This window comes from Juglans microcarpa x Juglans regia, chromosome 8D (genome assembly GCF_004785595.1).
Source record: "Juglans microcarpa x Juglans regia isolate MS1-56 chromosome 8D, Jm3101_v1.0, whole genome shotgun sequence".
In the NCBI taxonomy this organism is placed as follows: Eukaryota; Viridiplantae; Streptophyta; class Magnoliopsida; order Fagales; family Juglandaceae; genus Juglans; species Juglans microcarpa x Juglans regia.
The window spans coordinates 24,926,693-24,938,995 of NC_054608.1; the positions used below are offsets into that span (position 1 = coordinate 24,926,693).

The 12,303-nt window shown below is 36.2% G+C and overlaps 1 pseudogene; it reads right to left on the reverse strand.

Annotated features, from left to right (window-relative positions):
• Window positions 1-1,110: 1,110 nt before the first annotated feature.
• LOC121242338 lies at window positions 1,111-7,916 on the reverse strand (annotated as a pseudogene).
• Between the last annotated feature and the right edge of the window lie 4,387 nt (window positions 7,917-12,303).

Consider the following 12,303-nt stretch of genomic DNA (forward strand, 5'->3'; position numbering starts at 1 on the left):
TGGACACCACGAGAGACGACGTTTAAAGGTGATGCTTGTGGATGCCATGAAGGCTGACATTTAAATGTTTTACGATGCCATGAACGGATGTTTTTTACGAATGTCATGAAAAGACTAAGTTTATGCACATGCTCATGAAAAGATGTTTTCTTACGAAAAAGAAAGTTTTCTCATGAAAGGACATGTTAAATGAAAGATAAGAAAAGAATGAAAGCTCCAGCTCTTTCGAGCTGCCATGAATGAATGAAAGGAATGAAATGAAAGCATGAAATGTATGAAAATACGTAACGGCCACATGAATGAATGATATGGGGTACCCAATGAATGAATGGGCAGATTGCAATGCCGGGCAGTAGTGCTGGTAGTGCACCTAGTGCTGCACCCTAATGGAATGGGATTCCAACCCACGGCCATGGGCGAATCCATTGGCCACAGGGCCGCTAACCCTAACACACGGGACGTAACAATGTGTACCGGCCTATGAAAGTGAAAAGAAAATGAATGTATGTATGTACGCATGAATGCACGAGAGCACGACTCTTTAAGAAATGAAGGCACTGACGGGAGAAACATTTTACGAAAAGAAAGCCCATGTTTAAAAGCTAAACCTCGTCCAGTGACGTTTTCAAAGGAACGCACGCACGTCATGTATGCATGCACGTAATAGTATGTACGAATGATGAATGCATGAATGAAAACTTATATTGTTATATTTTAACTGTATGAAGTATGTAATGCTTACGAGTCTTCGACTCATTTTAGTATTTATGTATGCCTCTCCCCTCATAGGAACTGAACCGCCAGGAGGGACACGGCCTATCGGGAAGAGCACAGAAGTCTAGGCACGAGTTTTAAAAGTACGAGAGAACCTTTTTATTATTAAAATTAATGTTTTCCGCAGTAGACCTCTTTTATTACCAAAGCACATTTTGTTTTATAAACGTAGAGTCTTGCACCCTGGGTATGCAGGTGAAAAGTTTTAAAGGGAACAGTAATTCCCGTCGTCCTTTAAAAAAAAATAATAATAATTTGTAAAAACTCCCACCACAAGGACGGGCGTAAAAAAAAAAAAAAAAAAAATTGTAAAAAGTCTCACCACAAGGACGAGCGTTACATGTATTCCTCGAGGTTTGGCACCAAGTCTGTCCCTATCTCATTGAAAAGCTAAGCAACTTCCTCATCGCTGCCAAGGAAGTTGTACATCACTCGAGCTTTTCTTAGGTCCTTGACATTGCTGGCTTCATCGATGAGCGAGTCGAGGAAGGATATGTAAGAGGTGACACCGAAGCCGTTGTCGAAGTCCAGACACATTTCATAGGCTATCATGTTCAAGAACTTTGGCCCTGTTAAGTCATCTACAATCATGGGTGGGAGCGAAATGTGTCCTAGGTACAAGTTGAAGTACTTTCCTGGCAACAAATTAACCCATTTTCTAGCGACAAATATACTTCTCAAGTAATTACCAGTTTTAATACAACTCCTTTTCACGATGATTCCTGCTGCTTTAAGCTCCTGCAAATTGCAGTAGGATTGTAGTAATATGTATGTCAATACATTGTATTTGTTATGTTTTTAATTACTAATGTGTTTTATTATGTGATTAAGTGGGTGATGCTCTTGGCTCGATCTGACCTCTTGAAGCTAGTAAGGCAGAGTTAAAAGGGGCACGTGAGAAGCTCGTGGCTTTAATATGAAGGGTTATGTGCTGAACTGTTGGATCTCTACACGTGGTGGAATTTGTTGCAATCTATATATACATCCTTATACGTTGTAATCCTAGTAGAGTGTCTTCATTTTCTGTAATTAAAACTATTTTGAGAGATAGCAGAGAAGGGGTGATTCTAGGGTTTGCTCTTAGAGAGAAGAAATCTGTGCGATTTCTTGTGATTTCTGTGAGGGCTTTGTAACTCTAGTGTACTGAGGCTTCTCTGTGAAGTATTGTTCATCAATAAAAGATCTCTAAGGCCATTCCTACTATGGATGTAGACCATTAGGATCGAACCACGTATATCGGTGTGTTCTTTACTTTATTTCTTTTATTTCCTTTTACAAGTTATATTTCCTTTTCTTTCTTTGATTTTTGTTTATGTTCTATGATAAGTTTCGTGCTTCATTATACTATTCGATAATTGCAATTTGGTCAAATCTTGTAATATTGGTATTTCTTTGGTTGTGGTTGGTATCAAACTGCAATCCTTGTGATTATTGTATTTTCTGTTTGGGTGAAAAACTGAAAGTTTTATAACAAAGAAACTGAAAGGTTTTATCCCAAAATTATTGAAAGTTTTCTTAATAAAAACAAAACATTATTTTTATAACAATTGGTATCTAGAGACAGGTTCATGGAGACCATGAGGTTTGATATAGAGAAGTTTACTGGGGATTATAATTTTGGCTTACGGAGAATCAAGATGAGGGCACTACTAGTTCAACATGGATTGCAGGATGCCCTCCTTGGTGAGAAATAGAAGGGCTCTTCCTCGAAAGAGGAAGAGAATGAGGTTGTCCATAAGGACACCCTCGAGAAAGCCCATAGTGCCCTAATTCTTTCATTTGGGGATAAAGTCTTGAGAGAGGTGGCTAGTGAGGACATTGCTGCAGGTATATGACTAGAATTAGAAAACTTGTATATGACCAAATCCCTAGCAAACAGACTACACAAGAAAACCAAATTGTATACTTTCAAGATGACCCCTGGAACTCCAATAGGGCAACACCTTAATGAGTTCAACAAAATTATCCTAGACCTAGCTAACATAGACATTAAGGTGGAGGATGAAGATCAGGCCATCCTCTTGATGAGTTCTTTGGATTCATCATACCTAAGCCTAAAAGAGATTATGATGTATGGTAGAGATTCACTGACTCTTGATGAAGTACAATTTGTACTTCATACTAGGAAATACAGAGCAGTGGAGAAGCCAAACAGAATCATGGGGAAGGCTTGTCTATTAGGGGTAAAATAGAAAAGAGAGAAAAAAGGGCAAGAATGAAAACAATAAATTCAGGTCTAAGTCAAAGGGAAAACAATTTAAATGTTTTCACTATCACAAGGAATGACATTTTAAGAAAGATTGCCCTAATATGAAGACAAACTTGGGGAATAAGACTTAAGAGGCAGTGGATGCTTCTGTAGTTTTAGAGGGGTATGAAAGTGCTGAGGTACTTACACTGAGTGAGGTTGATTCAAAAACAGAGTGGATAATGGACTCTGGTTGCTCTTTTCATATGTGTCCAATTAGACATTGGTTTGAGACATTCTCTGAGTTAGATGTGGGCATGTAACCTAGGAAACAATAAGTCCTGTAAAGTCATGGGAATAGGGTCAGTTAGACTTAAAATGCATGATGGGATTGAAAAAGTTTTGAGGAAGGTCAGGTTCATACCTGAATTAAAGAGAAATTTAATTTCTCTTGGTATGCTTGATTTGGCAGGCTATACCTTCAAATCTGAGGCAGGGATTCTTAGAGTTACTAAAGGCTCCTTAGTTATTATGAAAGGGGTAATTAAAAATGGGTTGTATACACTACTTGGAAAAACAGTTGTTGGGAAAGCATCCCCAACTCAAAACATAGTAGAAAATAAAGCTTTATTATGGCATAGGAGGCTTGGGCAGGTAAGTCAAGGGGGTCTCCTAGAATTACAAAATCAAGGGCTGCTGACCAGAACCTAGGGAACTTACCTTTCTGTGAAGATTGTATCTATGGAAAGGCAAAGAGGGTTAGTTTTAAGTCAGCAACTCACAACACTAAACAAACCCTAGATTATATCCATTCTGACTTATGGGGACCTGCAAGAGTGAATTCACATAGTGGAGGGAGTTATTTCCTATCCTTAGTGGATGATTACTCTAGGAAGGTCTGGATATACATCCTTAAAAACAAGAGTGACACACCTTTGAAAAATTCAAAGAGTGGAAGACTCTAGTGAACAACCAAGTAGGTAGAAAACTCAAGACCCTAAGGACTGACAATGGTCTAGAGTTTTTGTCCAATGAGTTTAATATATGCTGTCAAAAAGAAGGAATTCTTAGGCATAAGACAGTGAGGGAAACCCCTCAATAGAATGGCTTAGCTGAAAGGATGAACAGGACCATCTTAGAAAGGGTAAGGTGTATGTTGTCAAATTTAGGGTTGCCCAAGACCTTCTGGGCAGAAGCTGCCACTACTACTGTTCACCTTATAAATAAATGTCCTTCATCTTCTATAGGGTTTAAAACTCCACATGAGTTATGGTCTGAGAAACCTCCCAGCTATGACTACCTAACAGTTTTTGGGTGTGTTGCCTATGCACACTAAAAAACTGACAAGTTGGAACCTAGGGCACTTAAATGTATTTTTATAGGGTATCCTGAAGGGGTAAAAGGCTACAAATTTTGGGTAGATGGACCTAGAAGGTATAAGTGCATTGTGAGTAGGGATGTAACCTTTAATGAGTCACAAATGGCTCGGGTACAGGAGGAAAAGGTAGACCAAGAAATTGACAAGTCTCCAAGGGGATCTCAGATTGAGATGGAGCAAGTTAATGCCTAATCTGAACCGGAGATTGGGGAAAGTAGTAACCTTGATGGAGGAGGCTCAGGGGACACTGATCAAGGTGCAGCTAACTCTTATAATCTAGTTAGAGATAGGTGAAAGAGAGTTATCAAACCACTTATAAGGTATGGACAAGCAGAACTCACAATGTTTGCTCTAACAGTAGCTGATGTGATTTATCAAGAACCAAAAAGTTATAAAGAGGCAATAACTGGCAAGGATTCCTCTAAATGGATTCTTGCCATACATGAGGAAATGGAATTTCTTAATAAGAATAAGACTTGGGTTTTTAGTACCTAAACCTAAAGGGGTAGGGGTTAAACTTGTTGGATCCAAGTGGATCTATGAGAAAAAGGAAAGCATACCAAGGGTAGAAGGGACTAGGTATAAAGCTAGACTCGTAACAAAAGGGTTTACACAGAGAGAATGAATTGATTTTAATGAAATCTTCTCACCTGTGGTTAGACACAACTCAATTAGGCTACTGCTAGCTTATACAACCTTTGAAATCATGCATCTAGAATAATTAGATGTTAAAACTGCTTTTTTGAATGGAGAACTTGAAGAAGAAATTTATATGCAGCCCCCTGAAGGTTTTACTAATAAAATTATTAATAATCAAGTGTGTCTCCTTAGAAAATCTTTGTATGGTCTTAAACAATCACCTAGGCAGTGGTATAAATGATTTGACACACATATGATTAGTAACAATTTTAAAAGAAGCTGTTATGATAGTTGTGTTTATTACAAAGAGAAAAAAGAATATTTGTTTATCTTCTTTTGTATGTTGATGACATGTTGGTAGCTTGTAAAGATACTAATTTAATTGAACAAGTTAAATGCATGCTGAAATCAGAATTTGAAATGAAAGAATTGGGCCCTACTAAGAAAATTTTAGGAATGGTAATTAAATGGGACAGAAGTGCTGGAATGCTATACTTGTCTTAAAGAAACTACATTTCTAAAATTCTCAATAGATTTGGCATGGAACATGTAAAATCTGTAAATACACCCTTAGGATAGCATTTCAAACTGTCTATAGATCAGGCTCCTAAAACAAACTCAAACTCAGATATTAGGTTTATGCAACAAATTCCTTATGCTACCATGGTGGGAAGTATAATGTATGCAATGGTTTATTCTAGGCCTGATCTAACTTATACAATGTGTAGTTAGCAGATTTATGGGGAACTCAGGAAAACCCCATTGGCAGGCCATTAAATGGGTATTAAGGTACCTTGCAGGCACTACCAATCTAGGTCTCAGTTTTGGGAACAAAGTGGAAAAAGGGTTATGAAATTACTGGTTTTGTAGACTATGACTTTGCAGGGAGTGTAGACACTAGGAAGTCATTAACTGGTTATGTGTTTACTGCTTTTGAGAGAGCTATTAGCTAGAAATCACACTTACAATCTGTGGTGGACAAAGCCACGATAGAAGCTGAATATGTAGCATTGACAAAAGTCATTAAAGAGGTCATATGGTTAAAAGGCATTGCAAGTGAGTTAAAGATTTTCAATGGAAACATTACAGTACACTGTGATAATCAAAGCACACTGCATTTAGCTAAAATCCAAGTTTGTCATGAAAGGTCCAAACATATTGATGTAAGGCTTCATTTTGTTAGGAATATTATAGAGTCGAAAGTAGTAGGTGTGGAAAAGGTCTCAACTGAGGATAACTCCTCAGATATGATGACCAAGTCTGCCCCTTGGTCTAAGTTCAGACACTGTCTAAACTTATTTGGTATGGAGTCTAGAGTCAGTTCCCATTAGGGGAACAATGCATGAATGTGCCAATGATGAGGGTTAAATGAACTTTTGGCAAATAAATGTTTTGCCAAGGTGGAGATTTGTAATATGTATGTCAATACATTGTATTTGTTATTTTTTTTAATTACTAATGTGTTTTATTATGTGATTAAGTGGGTGATGCTCTTGGCTCGATCTGACCTCTTGAAGCAAATAAGGCAGAGTTAAAAAGGGCACGTGAGAAGCTCGTGGCTTTAATCTGAAGGGTTATGTGCTGAACCGTTGGATCTCTCCACGTGGTGGCATCTGTTGCAATCTATATATACATCCTTATAGGTTGTAACCCTAGCAAAGTGTTTTCATTTTCTGTAATTATGACTGTTTTGAGATAGAGCAGAGATGGGGGCGATTCTAGGGTTTGCTCTAAGAGAGAAGAAATTTAGGCGATTTCTTGTGATTTCAATGAGGGCTTTGTAACTCTAGTGTACTAAGGCTTCTTTGTGAAGTACTGTTCATCAATAAAAGATCTCTGAGACTTTTCTGAGGCCATTCCTATCGTGGATGTAGACCATTAAGGTCGAACCACGTATATTGGTGTGTTCTTTCCTTTAGTCCTTTTATTTCCTTTTACAGGTTATATTTCCTTTCCTTTCTTTGATTTCTATTTATGTTCTATGATAGTTTCATGTTTCATATTATTCTATACTGTTCAATAATTGTAATCTGGTCAAATCTTGTAATATTGGTATTTGTTTGGTTGTGGTTGGTATCAAACTGCGATCCTTGTGATTATTGTATTTTTTGTTTGGGTGAAAAACTGAAAGTTTTATAACAAAGAAACATAAATGTTTTATCACAAAATTATTGAAAGTTTTCTTAATAAAAACAAAACATTATTTTTATAACAATTGCCATTTTGGGCCCTTCGTTCTATTTTCCTGTACGTTCTCAGTTTGTGTCTGACGCCCTGGCGGCCCAAGAGACTTGTCCTCAGAAGATCCAGAAGATGGGTCGGCGGCGGCTCTGAATGCCCTGATATTTCTCCTTGCTAACCACCCTCTAGTACGCAGTCGTGGTTTTTTTTAATGAAATTCTGAATCGAACTCCTCAACTCGTCTGCCATCTTGCTCAGGTTCATCAACGACTCCAGGAGACGATACGGAAGTTGGTTCTCCAGCAAGAACAAATCCTGTTGGCAGAAAGCTACGCTGTCGTCTTTTATATTCTTCTCTATGAACTTGTCCTTAACAGCGTAGTATATGTACTGCAGTATTGCACAGCCGTCCACGAACAATATCCAGGCGAGGGCGCCATCATCGTAGGGCTTCGTCACCTCTTCCTGGAGGCATTCCCTGAGTTCCTTGATTTCCTGCTCTATTTTCTTGTATAAATCGTCTAGAGTTACATTCTTGCAACTTTCTGTAACAAAATCTTTTGTCAATCTGAGCTTGTATTTCTCTCCCAACAGGTACCTTTCCAATTGCCATGATGGATGGGACCCAAAGATACCACTCTTGGCGTGTAATACTTTATAAAATTTCTTGTGATCACGGAGCAAGAAGATAACCTTCTGCAGCTTTGGTGTTGGGGCCGAATGGGGTTGATTTGCCACATTTTCTCTGGCCGCCATTACCGTTTCGAACCTTTCCTTCATGCAAGGCATCGGCGTTCCGGCCATAGCAAGCTTGCATGCACTCAACAACATAATAAAAAGTTTGAGAGATCTGATTTGACTACTTTGTTGATCAAATGCACCAAGAGAAGTACACTTTTGTTTATATATATTGGCATGTGTGTGTGTGAGAGAAAAAGCTTTATTCTAGACTACAAATTCTTTTAAGATTAGAGAATAATTTTTGCTTTATTGTATGCATGCATGATCAACTTGGGAGCATGAGATACATAATTTGTGGAGTATACGTAGTTTTTTAATAGTCTTTAATTAGATGCTTGATTTGTCACTTTAATTATCTTTATTCACATGACAAGATTGGGATTTCTTTTGGTTCATAATGTAGGGCCAAGCAAAGAAGTTTGCCGCGTGAATGGGATGCTGCAGGCCATTGCTTCTTCACTTTTCGATTTTAATACAATCATAATCAAGAAAAGTATATGTGTGGGGCATGGGATGATGAGACATAAAATTCTCCTCTCATCTCATCTCATTATTACAACTTTTTTAAACTCTCACACAAAATATTATAAATAATTTAACTTTTTCAAATCTCAATTCAGTTCTTTCAAATCCCAAAATAATAATAATATTAAAAAATAATATTTTAAATTTTTATCTAAAACCAAAAATTCTCATCTCAGTTTCCAAACATATCCTAATGAAGTAAAATAGATGCATGGGTACACAGTAACAAAGAGATTCAAATTCAAATCACCTCGGTTTTGTTTTTGTTTTTGTTTTTTTTTTTTGTTTTTGGGGGATGGGGGGGAGGGGGGTCTTGGTTTGGCTCCGACCGAAGATTGTGAAAACCTAAGTTTGGATCCAAAACTATCTCAACTCATCTTATCATTACAATTTTCATAAATTATCATATAAAATATGATAAACAATTCAACTTTTTTCAAATCTCAAAACAATAATAATATTAAAAAAATATTCTAACAATATTTTATTCGATTTTCAACTTTTATCTAAAATCATCTCAACTCATTTCACTATCCAAACCCCACCTAATTTGGAGATTGGAGAAGGCAAAATCAGCGTCAAGTACAAGGTGTAATGAAAGGCGATTATTTTTGTCTCCACGTTTTAGTGTGGCGGTAGGACAAAAGCTTTTTTCTATCTTCTTGACTCTAAGTACACAATTGAAGCGCTTTTTCTTTTTTCAATCTTCTTTGGTTCTCGAGTGGGGCTGTGGACAAGAAGTAGGTTTGATTTTATTTTTATTTTCCCACCTCCTTTTATCAATTGATGATGCCAATTAATTCAGTGACGTTTGTTCAACATTTCATGTTTTAAGTAGGGTTTGTTATAATTTATTAATATGTATCATAATGATTCTCTTGTACTATTTTAAAAAATGACACAATATTTGACTTCCCCCCCCCCCCCCCCCCCCCCCCCCCCCCCCCCCAAAAAAAAAAAAAAATTGTTTGCCTATTGAACTTCTATATATATATGGTGCAAACCTCATGATAAGTTTATTTGTGAAGTTAAATCATAATACATCTTATCTTGCAACCTCTAGTTTTAACGACTAATAATCGTTAACATCTTGATATTTATGCAATAGATTTTTTTTTTTTATTATTTTTGGAGATATATATTTATGCAATAGATTGATTAGTGATTGGTTTGAAAATTATTAGTTCTATTGAATGATTCTTTATTTTGTGGTTGTAATTTAATTTTAAATTCATGTATCATGAGTAATTGAATTCGTGTCTCATATTTCATTTTATCTTATAGTTTGTAATTTTATTTTAAGTTTAGGCACATGAATTATATCCAAATTAAAAACTATCCATTCACTCTTCAATTGAAAGAAGTTTACATTCTAGGTCATTCTTCTAAAATTGTCGGAGTTGGGCACAAGGAAGATCCTTTCAACTTTCTAACATGGAAGTTGAAGAGATTCCTAATAGAAACCATGTGCAGGGATAACCAAAATTTGTCTCATTTTTTGTTGCAACCCCTCATAGACAAAACTAATAACCCTCCAATTCTAATATCCATGGTGAGGACATACATTTAAAAGGTCTTTGAATCATTCCCAACAATGATAAAATGTTTCCACGTCCTGTTAGCAAAAATTCATGATTTGTCTTTTCAAGGCATTTGTTCTATACATGGGAAAAACCAGTAATCTCAAATGTGCTCCAAAGTGTCAAAGTGTCAAGTTGTATCAAGAATAAGTCCAGGATCGTATTCCACTTGGACAACTTATTTTCAAAATATTTGTGAGGGCTTATTGTAAAAATATGGCGATGTAAAATTCTTTTTGGATTTTTTTGTTTATTAAACAGTTTGGAAATATAAAAAGTAGTTTGTACATAGTAAAAGATTTGTTGCCAATGGAATGTATGGTGAAACTTGGAGGATCTCGGATCTATGACTTTGCTCTAAAATATGAATTAAATCATGCACAATTTGATTTCTAAAACTAGAATGGTTCCAAAGATGTTAAAATGTTATTTTAGTTTTATTAAGACACAACAGAATTTCTAATCAGTAGCTAAAATCGAGAAATTCACAGAATCAATTTGACAAACACTTGGATTACGGTTTAAGACATCCTTTGTTTCCACCATTTACAAGGTTTTCTGGGCATTACACTCCTCTTACTAACCCAATCAAAGTGTTAATAAAACAGAATGTGAGAAATATAAGCTCAAAGTAAATATGCCAGTACCTAAAATAAAATATCCTCACTACGCATCCACCAAAATTACTATAACATGCAGTTGATGGAATCCTTGATTAATTCAAGGTTCTGATGTGCCTTGTGTCTACAACAGAGCAAGAACAAGAGCAAGAGATTTCATCAAACTTCCCTCTCAAGAATTCAATTTCAGACAAAGTAAGGCATGCAATCGAAACTACAGAAAATCCAAAAAGCAATGAATAACAATAGAAAGCTTTACTGCAACCCAGGCTTTTGAATTAGCCGAACATCACCATTGTAACTCAAAATTACACCCAAATGAAAAATCCTAGAACACCACAAAAAATGCCCTCTCCCTAATAATTAGTGTAATACTGATAATCAATGTATAATAACATGTAATACTAACGTATAAATAATAACATATAATACTAATTTGTATAATGATTTATTTTTTAAAAAAATTGAAATCTGGAGGCCCAAATCAGATTAGTGAGAGCTCAAAATTGTCAAATGGGCTAAGAAAAAAAACCAATAAAAAAGCCTAAATCTAACTCTGCTCCGACAAGTCAGAGTCGGAGGCTATGCGGATCAAAGTTGGATTCGATCTCTGACAAAGTCGCAGTTGGAGTTCGAGGTAGGCACTCCGACTCCGACATTGTCGATGCTCAACCCCTCTTATTGGAAAACTTCATTATCTTAAAAAATATTTTTATGGAGTTTTGAGAAAGGAGATCAATAAACAGCTGAATAGAAATATCATAAAGTTAAAATATTATTAGAATATAATTTTTATATATTATTTTTGTTTTAAAATTTAAAAAAATTGAATTATTTTTTATGTTTTCTTAAAATAAGACCCAGTTACAAATAACCAGTTACATAACCGATTTCGTAACCAGGTCGATACTGGATCTGGGTTCATCTTATCCTCTCGAGTTCAATCCGTGCAGATAACGGTCTAGATTCACTTAGATTTCTGGGTTCCGGACCGAGTTGGAAAAAAATCCGGTTTGGTTGCACACCCTATTATGGTGGAGGAAACAAAAAAAAAAAATCCCCACATGCATTAACTCTATAGCTTCGTGTTAATGGGCCCATCTTGGATATTCCGAGCCCATGATATTATAAGCGAGCCCAAGCCGAAACAACTTGCGAACAAGTAGAGGATGGGCTTGGGGGTAATCAATATTAGCAGCCGACAAGTCCCTCTCATATATTGTGATCGGCCCCCTATTTTAATTTTGAGTCAGCAAAATTCGTGGACTAGATCGAGTTGCTTTGATTTTCACTGCAAAATAGCCGAACCTCCCCGCCGAATGACTTGGACTCCCAGCTGCCAGAGAAGCAGATCCCCACCGGATGACTTGCAAAACTGTTAACTTTTGAGTGATTTTGTAACTGATTCGAATTCTAGCTATGATCAATTCAAAGGCCTTACTATTAGCTATCCACGTGGGCTATAGGCTTTGCCTCTGTCATGCATGTAAACGTCGCCTCCATACAAAAAAAAAAAAAAAACACCCATTATGAAGGATGAAGGTATGAGAGAAATTAATAGATAAATCAATATATGAAATAAATTTTACAGAATTATTATACTCTAAAGTTGATGTGTAAAGTACACAATTCACATTACTTAAATTATAAAATTTGATTTGTAATATTCAAATATTA